Source organism: Pelobates fuscus, chromosome 10, assembly GCF_036172605.1.
Source record: "Pelobates fuscus isolate aPelFus1 chromosome 10, aPelFus1.pri, whole genome shotgun sequence".
Taxonomy (NCBI): domain Eukaryota; kingdom Metazoa; phylum Chordata; class Amphibia; order Anura; family Pelobatidae; genus Pelobates; species Pelobates fuscus.
In genome coordinates, this window is record NC_086326.1 from 76,469,934 (window position 1) to 76,487,751 (window position 17,818).

Below are 17,818 nucleotides of genomic sequence, written 5' to 3' on the forward strand. Positions count from 1 at the left end.
TGTAGGTCCTATCTAAGGACCGTACATTATTGGCTATGTATAGATTGTCAATATATAATGTTGTTGCCCAAGCATTTAACCACAAATTAAAAACATTTTCAAATGAAAAAGAAAGTATGAAAACAGCAATATAGCTACCATTTTTGAGACTACTTAGACAATGTCTGGGTTTGTTTCTAGCTTGCTATGTCTTGGTAAACAATCTAAATGATGTGCCTAGTGAGGAGTCTACACTGGGGCATTGTGTACAGAGAGAATAGATTTAAACATTATATAAATATTCATGGTCTTACCAATTTATTATTTTTATATTTACCATTATGTTATTTGTTTTGTTTTTATTAACCCTGCCAATATACTCTATTGGTATGTAACATGCACTTTCTATTTATTACATGTATCTTTGTCCATTTGGTGTGTTTTCATCACTTTCTCTTAATATCATATTGTGCTAATTCATCACATTTTTCTTCTGAAGAATTTGATATTATGGTTTACGTTATACTCTAGTCTTGCTCATCTCTCATCTATGGGAACTGTCTCAGCAGGATGTATCTTTGTGAAATCTACTTCCTTGTTGAGTTTATCCTAAGTGACATGTAAAATCATCCTGATAGACAATTGGTCAAAGGTCACAGAAACAGAAATCGTCAGGCTTTTGTAGCACAGGTCAGTTGAAGGTGAAACTTTTTCTAGCAATTCGACTCATCAACAGAAAATTACCAAATTCAAATTATCTACTTCATCAGATACATTCACTGGCTATTCTTTTATTCATAACTATTGGGAAACCTGTAATTACCCAGTACAATCCAGTGGAAGAAAACATTGGCTTCCAACTGCCTTTTCTTTCCTGAGATCTTCACATGTGCTTCTTAAACCAATGAGATGTCAAATGTTGCTACAATTCATATGAGCTACCGTGTGACAACTGCTGCTGTAGAGCATCATCTTCAGCAGGGAAAGGTCAACAGATTGACAGTGATGGATTGGGTTGGGTCAACCTTGTCATCTAGTAATGGGCTTTGAGCGCCCCAAAGGAGGTTCACAAAATAAACATCCCTCCTTCTAATTCCAACACAAAAAAAACACCTTTAAACGTATGCTTTTTTTAGGCTTGTATAATGCTCAACAATGTATTTAATAATGATTCATGTCAGTGAAGGTGTTTGTCTGTGTATGGATCAGTGAATGTGTGTATAAGAATCAATGCAAGTGTATGGCCATGTGTCTTTGAGTGCATGAATCTAAATCAGTGAAGGTGTCTATGGGTCAATCAGTGTTCGTCCAATTCAATAAGTGAGTCTGTGTGTACAGTGATTTTGTGCCGAGGAATATAGCCATACCTCAAAATAGATTCTTTGATCTACTGTGTATATCGTAATGTTTACACTATTTGAAAGTTAAATATCAGAGAACCTATTCAAGATAACCTGTTTGGACTGTTTGTATGTTTGTCAATCTGTTCTATGGCGTTGCATGTGATGTATTGCTGCCAATTGCCAATTATTCATGTTCGAGATATTATCATTAGGTAAGGCAATACTCTGGTATTTTGGCATCTTGTCTCCTGGACTAATATGGCTAACCCAATCTATATACATACACACATATAATACACACTATAATATATAGAATCACTGACCACCTCACTTATGCACACAGTGGAGTGATATATTTCTACCTGGTATCAATTATTTGACTTTTTGTTGAAGGAGGATCTTAAGAGTCCATCCAGTACTATCACTAAACAATCTTTTTGGGCTATCTGTAAGATTGCTCTAATGGGATGTCCCTCATTCCACCAGCCCACCTATCATTCCCTGCAATCTACCTTATCCATGATATTACTTTGTCCCCTTACTATAATATATGTTCCTTCTATACTACAACACTGATATCTGTGCATTTAGAATGCTTTATCCTTCCCCCCAAAGTGGTTTTAGACAGTTGCTGAGATCATAGCTTTTCATCACTGACTACATGTAAACACTATTAAATTATTCATACAGTGTCACCATCAGAGATTTGTAGCTTACTGGTATCACCTTTGTCTTAAATGTTTCACCTTTAAAATAAAAACTGTCAAAAATGCATGTTTTAGTTTAAAGTTTGAACTTTCTGCTCCCATTCTAATAATTGCATGAGGATCAATGACTTGAGGATAAAGGCAGGCATCATAGTTAAGAGGTTAACAAGCCCAGCACAAAAGACATACGGCAGACCACACATACACAGCCTTCCATCACACAGATAGCTGTCACTGTTGTGTTACAAATACACATTTTGTAATCAAAGTGACCTGATTAGTAATGCGAAACAGCTGCAGTTCCCTGTAACAGTGAATATAATGCATTGTTTCAAACGCCGTACCTGAAAACGTGTTTTCCATAAAATGTCACAACAGTATAATTTATGAATAATTGTTGTAGAATTCCAGGAAAATGCATTGTTACGCTACGAGTTGACCCAGATGTGCCATGATCAACTTGCTATAGTGCTGACATGAATCTAAATATGTTATTTATTTTACCCACAAGTCAGGAATATAAAGACTTGAAATAGCTATGCTAAAAGGACATGGATTTGTTATAACCCGTAAAGCTTTTAAAGAGTGAATGATTTAAGGCTTGATAAACTATTCTCCCATTCAGGGGTTTGCTGGAACAGGGAGGCATTTGCCCCACAGTCTGCTCAAAATTCTAGCCGCCCGGTAATACAGCCGGTGTTGGAAATAGTAATATAGCAGCAGCATTGCCGGTACATTTGCGAGAAGGGGGAGGCAGCACGGTGCCTATGCGCTGTGTATGTGCCCATACATCCTGTCTGTTTGCCTTTCGCGCTCCCTGTTTGTTTGAGAAAGTCAGAGATCACGAGTCACTTGACCTGTGACTTCTGGCTTCACCAAACATGAGAAGAGTGCGACCGGGAAGTTCTGCTGATGCCATCTGGTTCCTACGTGCAGGGGATGCCAGGCATCTGGGTGCAGAGTAAGTGCTGGGGCTGCCATTTGGGTGCCTGAGCAATTTGCTGGAGCAGAAACATGGCACAGATATGCTGTGTTCATAACAATGGCACAGAACTGTTGGAGGAAGAGAGATGGCATGGAGAGACTGGGGTCAGAAAGATAGCACAGAGAGGCTTGGGCAAAGACATGGCACTTGCAGGTTGTTTGGGGACACAGATGTCACTGGCAGACTTTTTGGATTCACATATGGCTCATTGGCATGATATACCAAGCTTATGCATTTACTTTTCATTGGCATACTATATCAAGTTTATGTTTTATTACTCATTGGCATGACATATCAAGTTCATGCATCATTTGCTTGTTGACTTGACATACAGGGCTTATGCATTTACTGCATTAATAGCATTCCTCTGGTGGAAAATCCTTCAGCATTTTACTAATTGCTTGCCTAAATGGGGCGATCCCCATTATTGATGTCCGATTCTCAAGAGGGCATGGCGATTGCTCCTCGCACTGCTCTCTAACCCATTTCACACCTATATGCCCAAGTGCAGAGCACTTTAATTCTTTCCATTTAATTATCTTGTATATATCAACACACCTATTTTGTTTGTGTACTTCTATCAGTGGCTGACATTAATGGGTGGGTTGGTAAATTACACTGCGGGCCACTTAATAGTTTTTTACCCCAAGTACACATGTTTCCAGCCCTCTCCAGCTCCCACTGAAGAATGTCATGACTGCAACTTGACTAGCATATCTGCCCAAGCATTTTACATTCTGTGCAGCATTTCTTAAACAAAAGGCTGTCAGTACATCTGGTCAGGAAGGAAATCTGAGTAAGCGCACAAGTGTTCTCCCTATATATTCCATATAATCGAACTTATTGATTATGTGTGCAACTTGTAAAGTCAAGCAGGGTTATTTACCAAAGTGAGAATTTCAAGTGAATTTCAAATTTAGGCCTCGATTTATTATTGTTGGATAAATTTTCCAAATGATTTCATATTATTGGATAAACTTTTCAAATGTTTTAATATTAGGACATGTTTTTAATATTTAGATTTTTTTTAACCCCTTCCCGACGCATAACCCCTTCTGTTAAGGATGCATGACGGAAAATTTACATAATTTACTAAAGTTAAAGTTACTAAAGTTAACCACATATCGCCGCAATCACAACAATCACGGGGTTAACATTCCTCCAGTCTGCCTTGGTATCCGAGGCAGACCAGGAGCACCCAATCACGCTGTGCCTGCAGCTGTGATCACTCTGACAGGCTGTTAGAGCGAGCACATATGCTGCAGGGACTCCTGGTCCACCTCCCTGCGCTTCCGCGATCATTGTGAAGTGCAGGACGATGATTCAATGCTGATCCATTTCTCACCGTGAAAAAAAAAAAATGCAAGTTAAATCCCACCCCCTCTTTCCCCTGCCTTATTAAAATTAACCCCTTCCCTGAGTCAGATCACTGACTACAACTAGCCGGTGTGGGTGGTAGCTAGTGGGATATTGAGGAATTTACTGTTAGGCTAGTTAGGGGAGAAAGTTTTAAAAAGTTGTAAAAAATGTAATAAGTAAAAATAAGTTTTTAAAAAAGTTTTAAAAAAATAACAAAATACATAAAAAATGTTCATTACCACTAGGCTTGGAACAAACTGGAACAAACAAAAAAAAAATGATCCCACGCTAAGGTACAAAATATGAATTTTGCCTTGGTCGGAGTTGCAATGAAAAGTATGTTTCTCGTTGTTGTTTTTTTTATTTTTATTTTTTTATTTATTTATATATTTGTTTATTAATTGTTTACATTACCATAATGTCTGGCTAAACATACTTGGTCCACGAGCCCTGGGGTTTTTGGGAAACACTCCCATAGACACCCAAAAGAGGGTCTTCGTGTATAGGCCTCACTCCTTTTTCTCTAACCTGCCTGTTTTGCGGGGGATCTGCCACTACAAAGGTGCAGTTTTTTTTTTCCTTCTGTTTTATTATTTTTACACCAGATACCCTGGCCAATAAGCCCTGCTATATACTGCATGTTTTCCGATCTGGGGGCACTTTATTTCATTTTATTATTGTTTGACTTTACCTAATGTCTCTGAGATTTTAGGTATTTTAAGTATGCGTAACAAATATTATGCTGTAATACTGTTAGACTTGATTCTGCCTACATAATGATTTGGTTAGCATAACAGTGATATCGTAACACTATGATATATTTTCACTCACTACAAGATTTGCCTTTAACACACTTCATATAATCTAGCTACATGGGGCTAACCTGTATGTTGGCAAAACGTTATACGGTATGAAACCTGTTTTGCCTTCCTTAACTGCAGATGGCACATCATTTTACTTGTCTGCCTTACTGATACGGGAATACAGGAATTGCAACAATATGCTCTAGCGAATATGGTCTTATTAATATCACTACTGCTATGTTCATCCAGTATCTCAACTGTTACTGTTAACTGTAAGGATCATTATTTTGCTGCTTTATTTTATAAAACATTTTTGGACACATTTTAGACCCAACTGCTTGATGTACTGTTAATTTGGGACCCGTATACCATACAAGTCACATACCTACTAATGATACCTGCTCTAGTCACTAAACCGCTACACTACAACATAGTCTCACCTGCAAGATATGATTTTCTCCCCTCTGTTTCTGAACACAGGTTTATGTTGCTGGTTTATATAAGCTTCTTTGTACCAGGTTAAATTTTATTATTGCCAGTTGATAAAGCCCTGTGTGGCGAAACGCGTTTTGGCTATTTTTTATATATATTTTTATTGTATTAATAAAGGAATATTGGCTTTTTTACCATTTATTTGCCATATACCTTTTTTCTATTTTATTATCTCTATTTATTTATTTATATTGTTTTAACCTGGTTATACGTCATTTTTGGAGCCGATAAATCATCCAAAGAATCCTAGGTGGGGACTATACCACCCACGCCATCATATTGAGCAGTACATCCTGCTCATTCAAATGTGAGTACGCCCTCTACTTTTCAGATTTACTTTTATGAATACAGTGAGCACTATATTTGGTCTCTATTTTTCTTTTATATCGAGGAATTATCTGCACCTATATCCCGACAGTGGGGGGCCAACGCCACTGAATGCCAATCACACTTGAGCAAGTACATGATCTTGAATAGGTGAGTGAAACATCTCCCTAACATACACCTTATTCCATCTACTAAAACACAGTTTGCACTATTGGAGTATTTCTGTTTTTTTCATCCACATGTCCGCCACTGAGTCAAGATTTTCCTAAGCTATAGAAGATCCAGCCTCTCATTGACTACACCATCAAGTCGCTATTTAGCCTATTGGAACCCACAAGAAGTTCACTATATATTGGGACTATTATACACATATTTATTGTTACCCTCTGTTTGTCTTTTTATCATATGTGAGTAAATTATATATATATATATATTTTTTATCTATTTATTGCAATATTTCTTGTATAGCGCGACCTATTATTGTGTTTTTTTGCTACTTCTTTTCTGAGGACGTTGGAGGGAACCTCATACCCATAGGTTGCAGCTCTTTACTTGCCTATTTCCCTCTAGATCACTCAGCGCTGATCCTATACCTTTTTTATGTTGCTGCTTTACTTATTTAATGACGAGTCATTACATGCTCCCTTGAATGTATTTTCCGCAAGATTTTATATGGGGCAGTCAAATACTTCTACGCTTTGTCAATTATTATTGTTATCCTGAGCCTTTGAAAAGGCACCTCAAGACATTATTGCCTAAAGTTGACTTGCTATGTCTCTGTGTAAGCAACCAAAAATCTTTTTTTTTGCAGTTAGTAGAATGTATAACCCCAAATGGCACTTCTAAATAAAACCATTTAAAACAAAATATGCATTTTTTGTTTGTTTTATTCTTTATTTTTGAATGACATTGTTTATGAACAAAGGTTTACAACTGGGCTTGTGCACAAGCCTATATATTTGAAAAAAAACACAAGATAGCGATGATACAAGGCGAGATTACATGCAGGTCTGTGCGGTGGTTGAGTTAGCCTAGTGGACTTGTCTCTTAAGGATGTCTCAGAATTCTGGTCAACCTCCTAATTGTGTCATTGAATTTTTATGTTGCGCATTAACATGGTCGCAAATGGTGGGGTTGATTCGGGTTGCAGGGTGTCTACCGGGGTCCGTGAGCACCAGGGCATTTGTATTGTTAATGCTATTGCCTTTATTGGTTCCCTACTTCTGTTGTCTAGTGCCTCCTAGCCCCCTTTCCCTGCCCCCGTACTCGCTGTGATTTGGTGCAACCTTCAATACTAGCTGTGAGGGCGTTTGTGTGCCTATGTGTGCATTCTACGCTCATGGGTGCTAGATTTGTAGAGTCCAAGCCCTCTGCGAGAGAGAGGGCCTAAGAGAGAGTAAGAGAGATAGAGAGAAGTAAGAGATGGGGGAAGGGAAAAGCCCAGCTCCAGAAGGGTGGGGGAAGGGAGGGGGCCAGGAGGGCCGAGGGGGACGGAGGGCAAGCAAGCAGGGGGGGGGCAGGTGGAAGGAGAGGGGGGGGGACAAACACGCCAGACGTGCCCCGGCAATCTCCCTAATCAGCCAGGTGGCTCGCTCTCCACAGTCCCCAAAGTCCTCTCGAACTTCCTTTGTGTACCCCGCACCTTAGCCGTGCAAAATATGCATTTTTAAATACCCTGGGATGTCTTCTTTAGAAATGGTATGCTTTTATGGGGTAGTTGGAATTTGTAGTCTGCTAAAATACTTCAAAATGGTACATGGACACAGCGTAAAAATCCAAAGTTTGAAATAAACTGGAATGGTTGTGTCTCAAATTTGCCCCTTTAACATCCACATATACCTGGCAGAGGTATAACAGGGGTATTACAGTACTCAGATGATATAGCTGAGCAACCTATGACATATTATGCAACCGTAGCACACATAAGGTTTGCAAAATATACTATGCAAACCCACTTTGTTTGTCACAAAGGCATAAAAAATGCTTACTACCACTGCACATGGTACAAGCTAGCGGAAAAATTATCCCACGCTAAGGTTCAAAATATGCCTTTTAAAATACCCTGGGATGTCTTCTTTAAGAAATGGTGTGCCTTTATGGTGTAGTTGGAATATGTCACCTGCTAAAGTGCTCCAAAATGGAACACGGACCCATCAACACCATCTATAAAAATTCACACTTAAAACCTGTACTTGTCGCATCTCTTTTACAGCACTGTAACTTCACAAAATAGTGTCTAGGTCATACATTGGGCATATTGTTTTACTCATAAGATGTAACTGAGCGTAATTTGAAGGATTTAATGACAGTGGTATATATCAAGTGTAAGAAATACCCAGCAAAAATGCAACATGTATGTAAAAAATTCAATTTTTTTTCCTCACCACAAACATTGACGTAAATTGGTGAAAAAATGGTGACAGGTTAAGGCACAGTATACGTCATATAAGATACTCTAAAGTGTCTGTTTTCTCAAATGGAAGCCCTTTGTGGGGTCGGTCATTTGTACAGTCAAACTGCTATAACACCCTAAAATTTGACATAAGCCCATCAAATCCATCTATGAAAATTCTAACTATAGAAAATGAATTAGCCTTGTCTCTTATATGGCAATGTAGCTTCACAGAATAGTGCCAAAGGCATTCAATTGGTGTATCATTGTACTCAGCAGATGTAGCTAAACACAATATGGGGTTCTGTACAGGGATCACACACACCAACTTTACGAAATACACATTACAAAAACCTTGCTATATGTGTATATGCCAAAATTGTCAGGTCCCCTGCCTCCGCGCCGTTCGTGATGGCCTTGCTTACCCCGTGACCGTGAGCGGTGCCATCTAGTTTCTGTCCACGACGTGTGGCTGACCCCGCTACCGCGCTTCAGACTGAAAGTGTTTCTGACATTGCACGCTCCAGAGCATCATTCATTTATGTGTGCCGGACCCTGTCATGTGACATGGCACACAGTGATGACCTCAGAGACCACAAGGGAGGGAAGAAACACCTCCCATGTGTTGTGGTAAACACTAATTTGAGGTTAGCCAATCAGACACACCCTGTGTGTATATAAGCTAACCTCCCCCTTGCCTCAGTGCCCTGTTGTGGTCTTTGTTTAGCTCAATAGCGCTTTATACTTTGTCTAATTAATTGGTTACCGAACTTTAGCTTGTCTAACGTTTACTCTGTTTTTTCTGCTCCCTGACCTCGGCTTGTCTCTTCGTATTCTGTCTCTCTATTTTACTTTGACCTTGGCTTACTTTGACTATTCTTTTCTATAGTGCGGCCATTCTAAGGACCGGTATTGCAATTCTGTTGTGTCCTGTTTGTGTGTTAGGATCCCTACAAATCGTGACAAAAATAGAGAAAGAACACAATTTTACTCCAATATTGAGCAGAGATTGGCCATGAAATGGCTACGTAAAAAGTGTCAAAATAACCTTAGATAAATTATGTCTACTTTATATAAATATATTCTTTTCTGTGGCAACTTTGTTTTTGATGGCTACTAAACTTACAAGACACACATACCAACTTCTAAAATTGATTCCCATTGAAATTTTATTTTAGTCCTTGTATTTTGTGACCTGTAACTTTCAAAATAAGCTGAAATCCTATAAATATTATGTCCTCTATAAATCAAGACACAGAAATGAATTTATTGTGAATTACTTTTCCTAAGCTGGACATATTTTGTACACGTTATTATTGCCTAAACTGTGGGATTTTTTTATTTACATTTTTTACTAATTTTTTTATAATTAATAATATATATGTGTATATGTGACATTGAATTAAAGCCCTTTTAGTCCTCTAAAAAAAACAGTATATAATATGTGTTGGTGCAATAAATAAGAAATGCAAATTGCGATTCAACACAAACAGCAAAAATTGCTTGTGTCCTTAAGGGTAAGACACATTTCTTAAGCTGTGTCTTCAAGGGGTTAAATATCTTTTTATTTATGATATATGTTTTCATATTTTAATATGTTGAAAAATTTATTTGAAAAGTTTATCCAAAAATATTAAATCTTTTGGAAAGCTTATCACATTTTAGGATTTTTAACATTATACTTACTTAGCCCTATTATTTATTAGTAGTATTTTATAAAATGTGAACAATAAAGTTAAAAAGACACTTCACTAACCAAATACAAAATAAATAAAAAGCACTGTTTAGTAGCTATTACCCAAATTAAAACTTACATGCATTTAATTATGCATTTTTTCATTGGGGGTATATCTAAAAACAGCTTACAAAACCTGTATGTGCAAGCCCTCCCTTTCTAACCCCACCTAGAGTTCCTGTGGCTGTCCAATAACATACTTCCCAATGCAGGTCAATGAAAATTCTTTGCAAGGCTGGTGCTCTGAGATATTGCTGCCTCTTGAGTTTATCTCCACTGAGCTAACAAAACCAGGAAGTAACATTACCTGTTGTCTGCTTGAAATCCATGTTGAGTGTAACCAGATGTATTTATAACAGTGTCAATTTCTATTGAAATCTGCCCTCTGCAAAATTAAAAAGAAATTTTTCAGAGTGGGAAGCACTTACATTTAGTGCTTAATGAAACTGAACTTTTGGCACACCCACTCCACACAGCAGTGGATACTTACTTGCAATCAAGGGCACATATTTCTCAGACCATCCAGTTCACATTCATTGCTCCTGACGATGGCGTGCTGATACGCCGAAACGCGCGTCAAGCTATTTGTTTATTTATTTTTTCACTTAAATTGGTAGCACTATGCACTAGTTTTAGCCACCACTCACTCATATCTGGTGTCCCAATAGCTTGCATTTAAAAAAAACTAAACTTTTTGGACTGTAATATAATAGCAGTCAGTTTCCTTCACGAGTGTGCGTTTCAGGGCCTGCCCAATGCCACCACTCACTCATATCTGGTGTCCCAATAGCTTGCATTTAAAAAAACTAAACTTTTTGGACTGTAATATAATAGCAGTTAGTTTCCTTCACGAGTGTGCGTTTCAGGGCCTAACAGGGATTAAACTGATAGGAATAGTACTACTTAACACACCACTCCTATCTGGTGGCACATTAGATTGCACGTGCAGTGCCCCAAATTTGAAGTAGGAGGACCGACCAAGCATCTTTTTCCATCTCCCACTTCCTAAAATCGATGCCTTATATACACGTCCCCTGATAGGGGACGTAACAGGGATCAAACTGATAGGAATAGTACTACTTAACACACCACTCCTATCTGGTGGCACATTAGATTGCACACATAGTACCCCAAATTTGAAGTAGGAGGACCGACCTAGCATCTTTTTCCATCTCCCGCTTCCTAAAATTGATGCCTTATATACACGTCCCCTGATAGGGGACGTAACAGGGATTAAACTGATAAGAATAGTACTACTTAACACACCACTCCTATCTGGTGGCACATTAGATTGCACGCGCAGTGCCCCAAATTTGAAGTAGGAGGACCGACCAAGCATCTTTTTCCATCTCCCACTTCCTAAAATCGATGCCTTATATACACGTCCCGGGACGTAACAGGGATTACACTGATAGGAATAGTACTACTTAACACACCACTCCTATCTGGTGGCACATTAGATTGCACGCACAGTGCCCCAAATTTGAAGTAGGAGGACCGACCTAGCATATTTTTCCATCTCCCGCTTCCTAAAATCGATGCCTTATATACACGTCCCCTGATAGGGGACATAACAGGGATTAAACTGATAAGAATAGTACTACTTAACACACCACTCCTATCTGGTGGCACATTAGATTGCACGCGCAGTGCCCCAAATTTGAAGTAGGAGGACCGACCTAGCATCTTTTTCCATCTCCCGCTTCCTAAAATCGATGCCTTATATACACGTCCCCTGATAGGGGACGTAACAGGGATTACACTGATAAGAATAGTACTACTTAACACACTACTCCTATCTGGTGGCACATTAGATTGCACGCGCAGTGCCCCAAATTTGAAGTAGGAGGACCGACCAAGCATCTTTTTCCACCTCCCGCTTCCTGGGTGGAGGAAGAGAGACCTTCAATGACATCAGTGAGGACAAGGAACGGGACATGGCTAGCTTGGTATCCAACCTTGTGCAAATGGGGAGTTTGCGGTTGTGCAAATGGACTGTTTGTGGTTGTTTGCGGTGCGTTAAACGGGGAGTTTGGTCTGTCACTGTGAAGCGGGCGTAACCCTTACACTACCTGATCGATACAACATCATACCTGATGTTTTAAAGCACGTTATTCCAAAAATTTAGGAATGTTAGGTGATTTATGCCCTTTATGGATTAAAACCAGACTCTGCATCAACTGTGTAATTTTCCATGGGAGTTTTGCCATGGTTCCCCCTCCGGCATGCCACAGTCCAGGTGTTAGTCCCCTTGAAACAACTTTTCCATCACTATTGTGGCCAGAAAGAGTCCCTGTGGGTTTTAAAATTCGCCTGCCCATTGAAGTCTATGGCGGTTCGCCCGGTTCGCCCGTTCGCGAACATTTGCGGAAGTTCGCGTTCGCGAACCGAAAATTTATGTTCGCAACATCACTATTCCCTATATTACTTCCTTTAGGTTTATTAAAGGTAGGGCTTCCTTTGACAACTGTTATTCTCCCTTTTTGGACTTTCAGTCCGTTCTCTTTTTACTTGTCTAAAGTTTTTCAGCAAGCTAAAGTGTTTTAGGAGTCTGGAATGTCTATTTAAATGTAGTAATTCATACCTCTTTACCCACCAACTGGGTGCCTCCACCTAATATATTGTCAATCATTATTATAAGCTCTGCCATTTGCACCTGACGGTCAGCACAGAGAATGCAGAAAAGGGGGTAAATTAAACAATGTTGCTATGTTGCTATTTCTCCTCTTCATTGGCAATGTCTGTCTGGGCTTTGCCTAATCTGGACTGGATTGTGATATTATTTGCTAAATGTTTATTAGAAATGTAAAGGAAAATAGAGCATCTCGTAAAAAATTAGGTTAACACAATTTATAGGTGATTTCAATGGTTCATTCAATGATGTTTACAGTCCACCTTCAACTGGAGAGCCTACATGAGCATCAACTATTTCGGTATTAAAACCCTTCAATTGCATAAATAACAGCATTCTGCTTGACTGTTTGTTTAATTCCTAAAAGACTGGGGCTATTTTGCACTTTTGGAACCAACAATTCTGAGCAATTCTGACATTTATATTATGATGATATTTAGCAATTATTTAACTCTTTTATTTAAATCACTCACACAGATCTCTCTGGGCACGTTATTAGTATATTGATTATTACAACAAAAAGTATATATTTTAATAGACTAGAATACCAAGTTAATTTCAAACTGTTTTAGACTGTGCACAGTGACAGAATTCAATTTGGCCGAATCGATTTGCACCTTTTTTAATTTATTTTTTGTTTTGGTTGAATCTGGGTTATATCCATGTGCCATTAATATATACCTGGATGTTTTTATTAAATATATAATATATTAATATATATATATTTTTAGTTTTTCCTCCCTTTTTACCTCCATTGGTCACTTTTTACTTGATCTGTGAATAAACTCCACATTTTTTTACATAAATTGTCTCTTTCTTTGGCACAACGGACAGAAATTTGAATCATGAAACAAATAAAACCTTTCATCCACTGTCCATCTAGTTTGTTTCGTGATTTATCCATATAGCATTTCTGAGTTTAGATTTTCAAATGAGTAACCAAATGCCCAAAGTTTGGACAAATCACAGTTAGTTTCCAACCAAATGCACAAGTCTAAACTTTTTCAATATTTTACAAGCAGGCATTTAGCCACCAACTGAATATATGTACTGTCCACAAATATTACTACTTATCTATCTGCATATTACCCAGTTAGCTGATCACATAATGTGCAATTTAAATTACAATATCATAAAAAAAGTTTTAATTTAAACCTAATTTAAAAATCATCGGTTGACAGCATCTACTTAGATTTATCCAAAGTTCAGTAATATTTTGAAATAATAGCAGTAAGTGATAAAATAATTATCATTGACCTGTAAACATTAAAAAAAAAAAACACATATCACTTGTGTTGTACTAATCTTGTTTAAAAAATGTTATTTGTGGGCTTTAGAGACACAAGGGTTCTTGGCAAAGCCAATTTCTGTCTCTGTAACGCAGATCTTATTGAGCGGCTATGTCGAATGATACTATTCTCACATGTGACTGTCTGTTAAAGTAAGCACATGCGCAATATTGGCAAGCAATGTGTTTGTATATTAACTGTTTTAACCCTGTAATAGTTAGATACACTGAGTTAGTTAGATACAATGAGAAGCTGGTGATCACTTGCTGTCCAATGACATGTCAAACATTAAGGCCACTTGAAGGTAATTATGTCTTGGTGTGCCCGACAAATCATTTGTCTTTCAGGTGTTAAAGTTTGTAAATAAGTTCAGAACATAAATTGAATTTTGAAAATCTTGAAAATAATTATTTATCAATTTGAAAAAGATTATAGTGACTTCAAATGTGTTTCATTTAGTTGAATTATTGTCATCCAAAGTATTTGAAAATGAATGGAAAAAGAACAGTGGATCTTCTTTCACAGTACTTAGCACTTCAATTTATTGGGTAGAAATGTACATTAAGGGTGATGTTTCAACCAATGTATGGCTTGAGATAGACACCTACATGGCTTGAAATGTTGTCCTCATTTGGGTGCTGACCTCTAGAAACCTCTAGAGGCTTGCTGGACCCATTTGTTACTTTGAATTCAGTGCTTTAGACATGGTCTTAAAGAGACACTCTGTGGAAAACCAAAATTACATCTTATTGTAGTGGTTATGATGCAAATACTTCTGGACTGGTCTGTCAGCACCTAAAGCCTTGCCTTTTTGTGCCACTATCCTCTCACCTATGGCTGCTGAGATAATACAAGATAATGCAAAACCTTTACATTATTAGTAAAATAAACATCTACATTTACATGGTAATTAGCCTTATAAAGCTGGAGATGATTTATCCGATCTATCTAATCCTAGTATTTCAATACAAATTTGTACCAATTTTTAAAGGTAATAGAGGTAATACTGATAGGACTTTGGATTTCCTGGGTGGGGGACATTTTTTTGACAAACCACTTGAGAATAATTTGGCAGGAACCAGAAGAACTGCTTTTTTTTTTATATGTAATCATCAGTGTGTTACTAATCAGTTCATAGGATACATTAGGAAATAAGTTCTGTGAGTGCCTTGGTCGCATAGACATAATAATAGGGATATTTATGGGTGCAGTACATATCAAAATACAGTTTAAACCCTCACGGATCTCTAGCGTCAGGTTTTTCCCAAGCATTGAATAATGCATTCCTATGCGGAGGACTAATGTGTTAGCTGCCATTGCCGTGCATGCGCATTAGGTCCCCAGGAGCGTGGGAGATCGGCTGAAGGGGTTTTAACCTCTTCAGCGCCATGGGAGTGGGGGTGCAAGGGAGGGAGGGGACCTATTAACCCTATAGTGCCAGGAAAACAGATTTGTTTTCCTGGCACTATAGGATCCCTTTAACAGAAACCCTGTGTGGATGGTTAAACTTTGATTGAACTGTGTCCTTGCTAGATAGGCGAACACACGTAGTATATAAATGATGGATCGTATAATATGATTGTATAAATTACCAATCTGAGACTATGACACATTGTTTCAAATATTTACAGTCTCTGTGTTATCCTGTTGAATAATCACTGCAGTGGTAGAAGTGGTTTGTAGTGATAGGTGACTCCAAACAAAACAAAGATCAAATGAATTACATGACTACAAATTATAGTCTGTAAGAGTTATTTATTATATGCAGCTGTTGTTTCTTTTTACATTTCCAAAAAGGATTATCAAGCACGGGGCACAGGGTAGAGGGCATGTATGTGACATTAGGGGTTATGGTGTGGAATGTTGCTAGTGTACTGGCCAATGTTTTATTTGGCCATTTCACCACTGACCTAGCCATGCAAAAAGAGATTAATATTTGGGTGAATGACAGACTGGATTACAAATGACAAAGCTTGAATGTATTTAGGAGAGTTTATTCAGCTTGACCTTCCATTCTAGGGTTGAGTCCTCTTTGCAAATAAATGTCGGATGGGTCTTAACCTTGTCAGGCTAAACGTCCTTGCCAAGTCACTTGGGCTCACTGTGTCTAGTCATGCAATCCATTGACCCTGACGTCTGATTGCACACCAGGTTCTCCTAGCACTTCCAATCCAATCATTCCAAGTCCTTGATTATTTCTTGATCCTAGTCTTCACCTCAGCATACAAGGGACAGAAAGGAAATGGAATCATATTATTGTTTTTTAGATTCCAATTAAATTTAATATAAATGACATTTAGCAGTATCAACATGCATAGATAAGTTAAAAAGAAAAGTTAAAGCAAATACTTTATTTGACATCTTTTAACTATACAGTTTTAGTTCAATGTGAGCACAACTGCAACATACCAAAATATCTGCTAATTTGGTTTTCAATTTATGTGAAAGGTGATTTATAATTAAAATCATCACATTATGTTCTTAAAATTAGAATTACAGTTGTTATCCAAATGTTTATACATTGTATATACACCCCTTGAAATATGTTGGTTTTGAGGTCAATTTCTTTTTTTGAAGGTGTAATCCATTTCATTGGACCATGAAATACATTTAAGAAATTCTGAGTTAGCCATAAATGTGGTTTATAGTGTGTGATCTCAATTACACTTGGTTTGTATTATTTCTGGAGATTAAGAACTTAACAAAACACTCCAAGCACAATAACCACTACAGCATTATTTTAGAACAGTTTGACTTCTTACTTGGGGTCTGCTGGGTGCTGTTCCCTGCTTCCACTATTTTGATGGAGAGCTAGATGCTCCCGCTTAGGAGAATCCTTCAGCTTTCCTGATCTATGCCCTGCCTTGCAGGGCTGGCTTACTGGCTGAGAGTGTCAGCTGTTCACTTTCAGCCGATGAGCATTGCAGGAATTAGCTCAAACAAAGAGCTTCCGGCTCTCTGTCAGAAGTAGTGGGGGCAGGGAGCAGCACCAAGTAGACCCAAGGTAAGAAGTCAAACCGTTGCATAATGAAAACAAACCCACCATCTTTAATGTTATATCTTAATCCCAAGAGTAAATTAAGGGAGAATAGAACTCATGTTCCTCAAGTCACCATTAGCAGTAGTGTCATAAGGACTGTTGACACATCCACCACTGCTGCCACCACCACCTTCATGAGTACTACCACTTTTACTAATATTCAGACTCAGATTAGTGAGACTGTGTTATGACCGATTCACTAGCAATTAGGGGCAATTGTTTTTTTCTTTATGGTGCATTTAGTGACTCAAAGTCAACAGTAGCAGAAGTATCTGTAGTTGCAGTAGCAGAGTCAGCTAGGCTCACAAATAAGACTACCAGCTCCACAATAACTTCTGCTGTCATTTCCACTGGCACTGCAGCTCCTTCTACCATAGATAGTCCAAGCATTATTTCTTCTTGTATCTCTTATGAGCAAGAAAAATAAATTAGGAGTGTCTGTAGATGACATGCTGCAGCCCATTATTTTCTTCTGTTACTTTGCTCTCACTTCCTGCCTCTGCTACACCTTGTCAAAGTCCATCTGTAGCTGCTTTTGAATTATCTCGTCCAACAGAGAGATTTGTAACATTAACTGCTACCAGTGCAACAAGTTGCACACCCACTGTTGCTGTTACCATTACCACAACTTCCACCACAACCAATACCACTACCATCACCAGCACCACCAGTAGGAATGTTTCCATTAGCATTAATCAACAAGTTGTTAGTACAGAGGCTAATGTTGCAACTGCT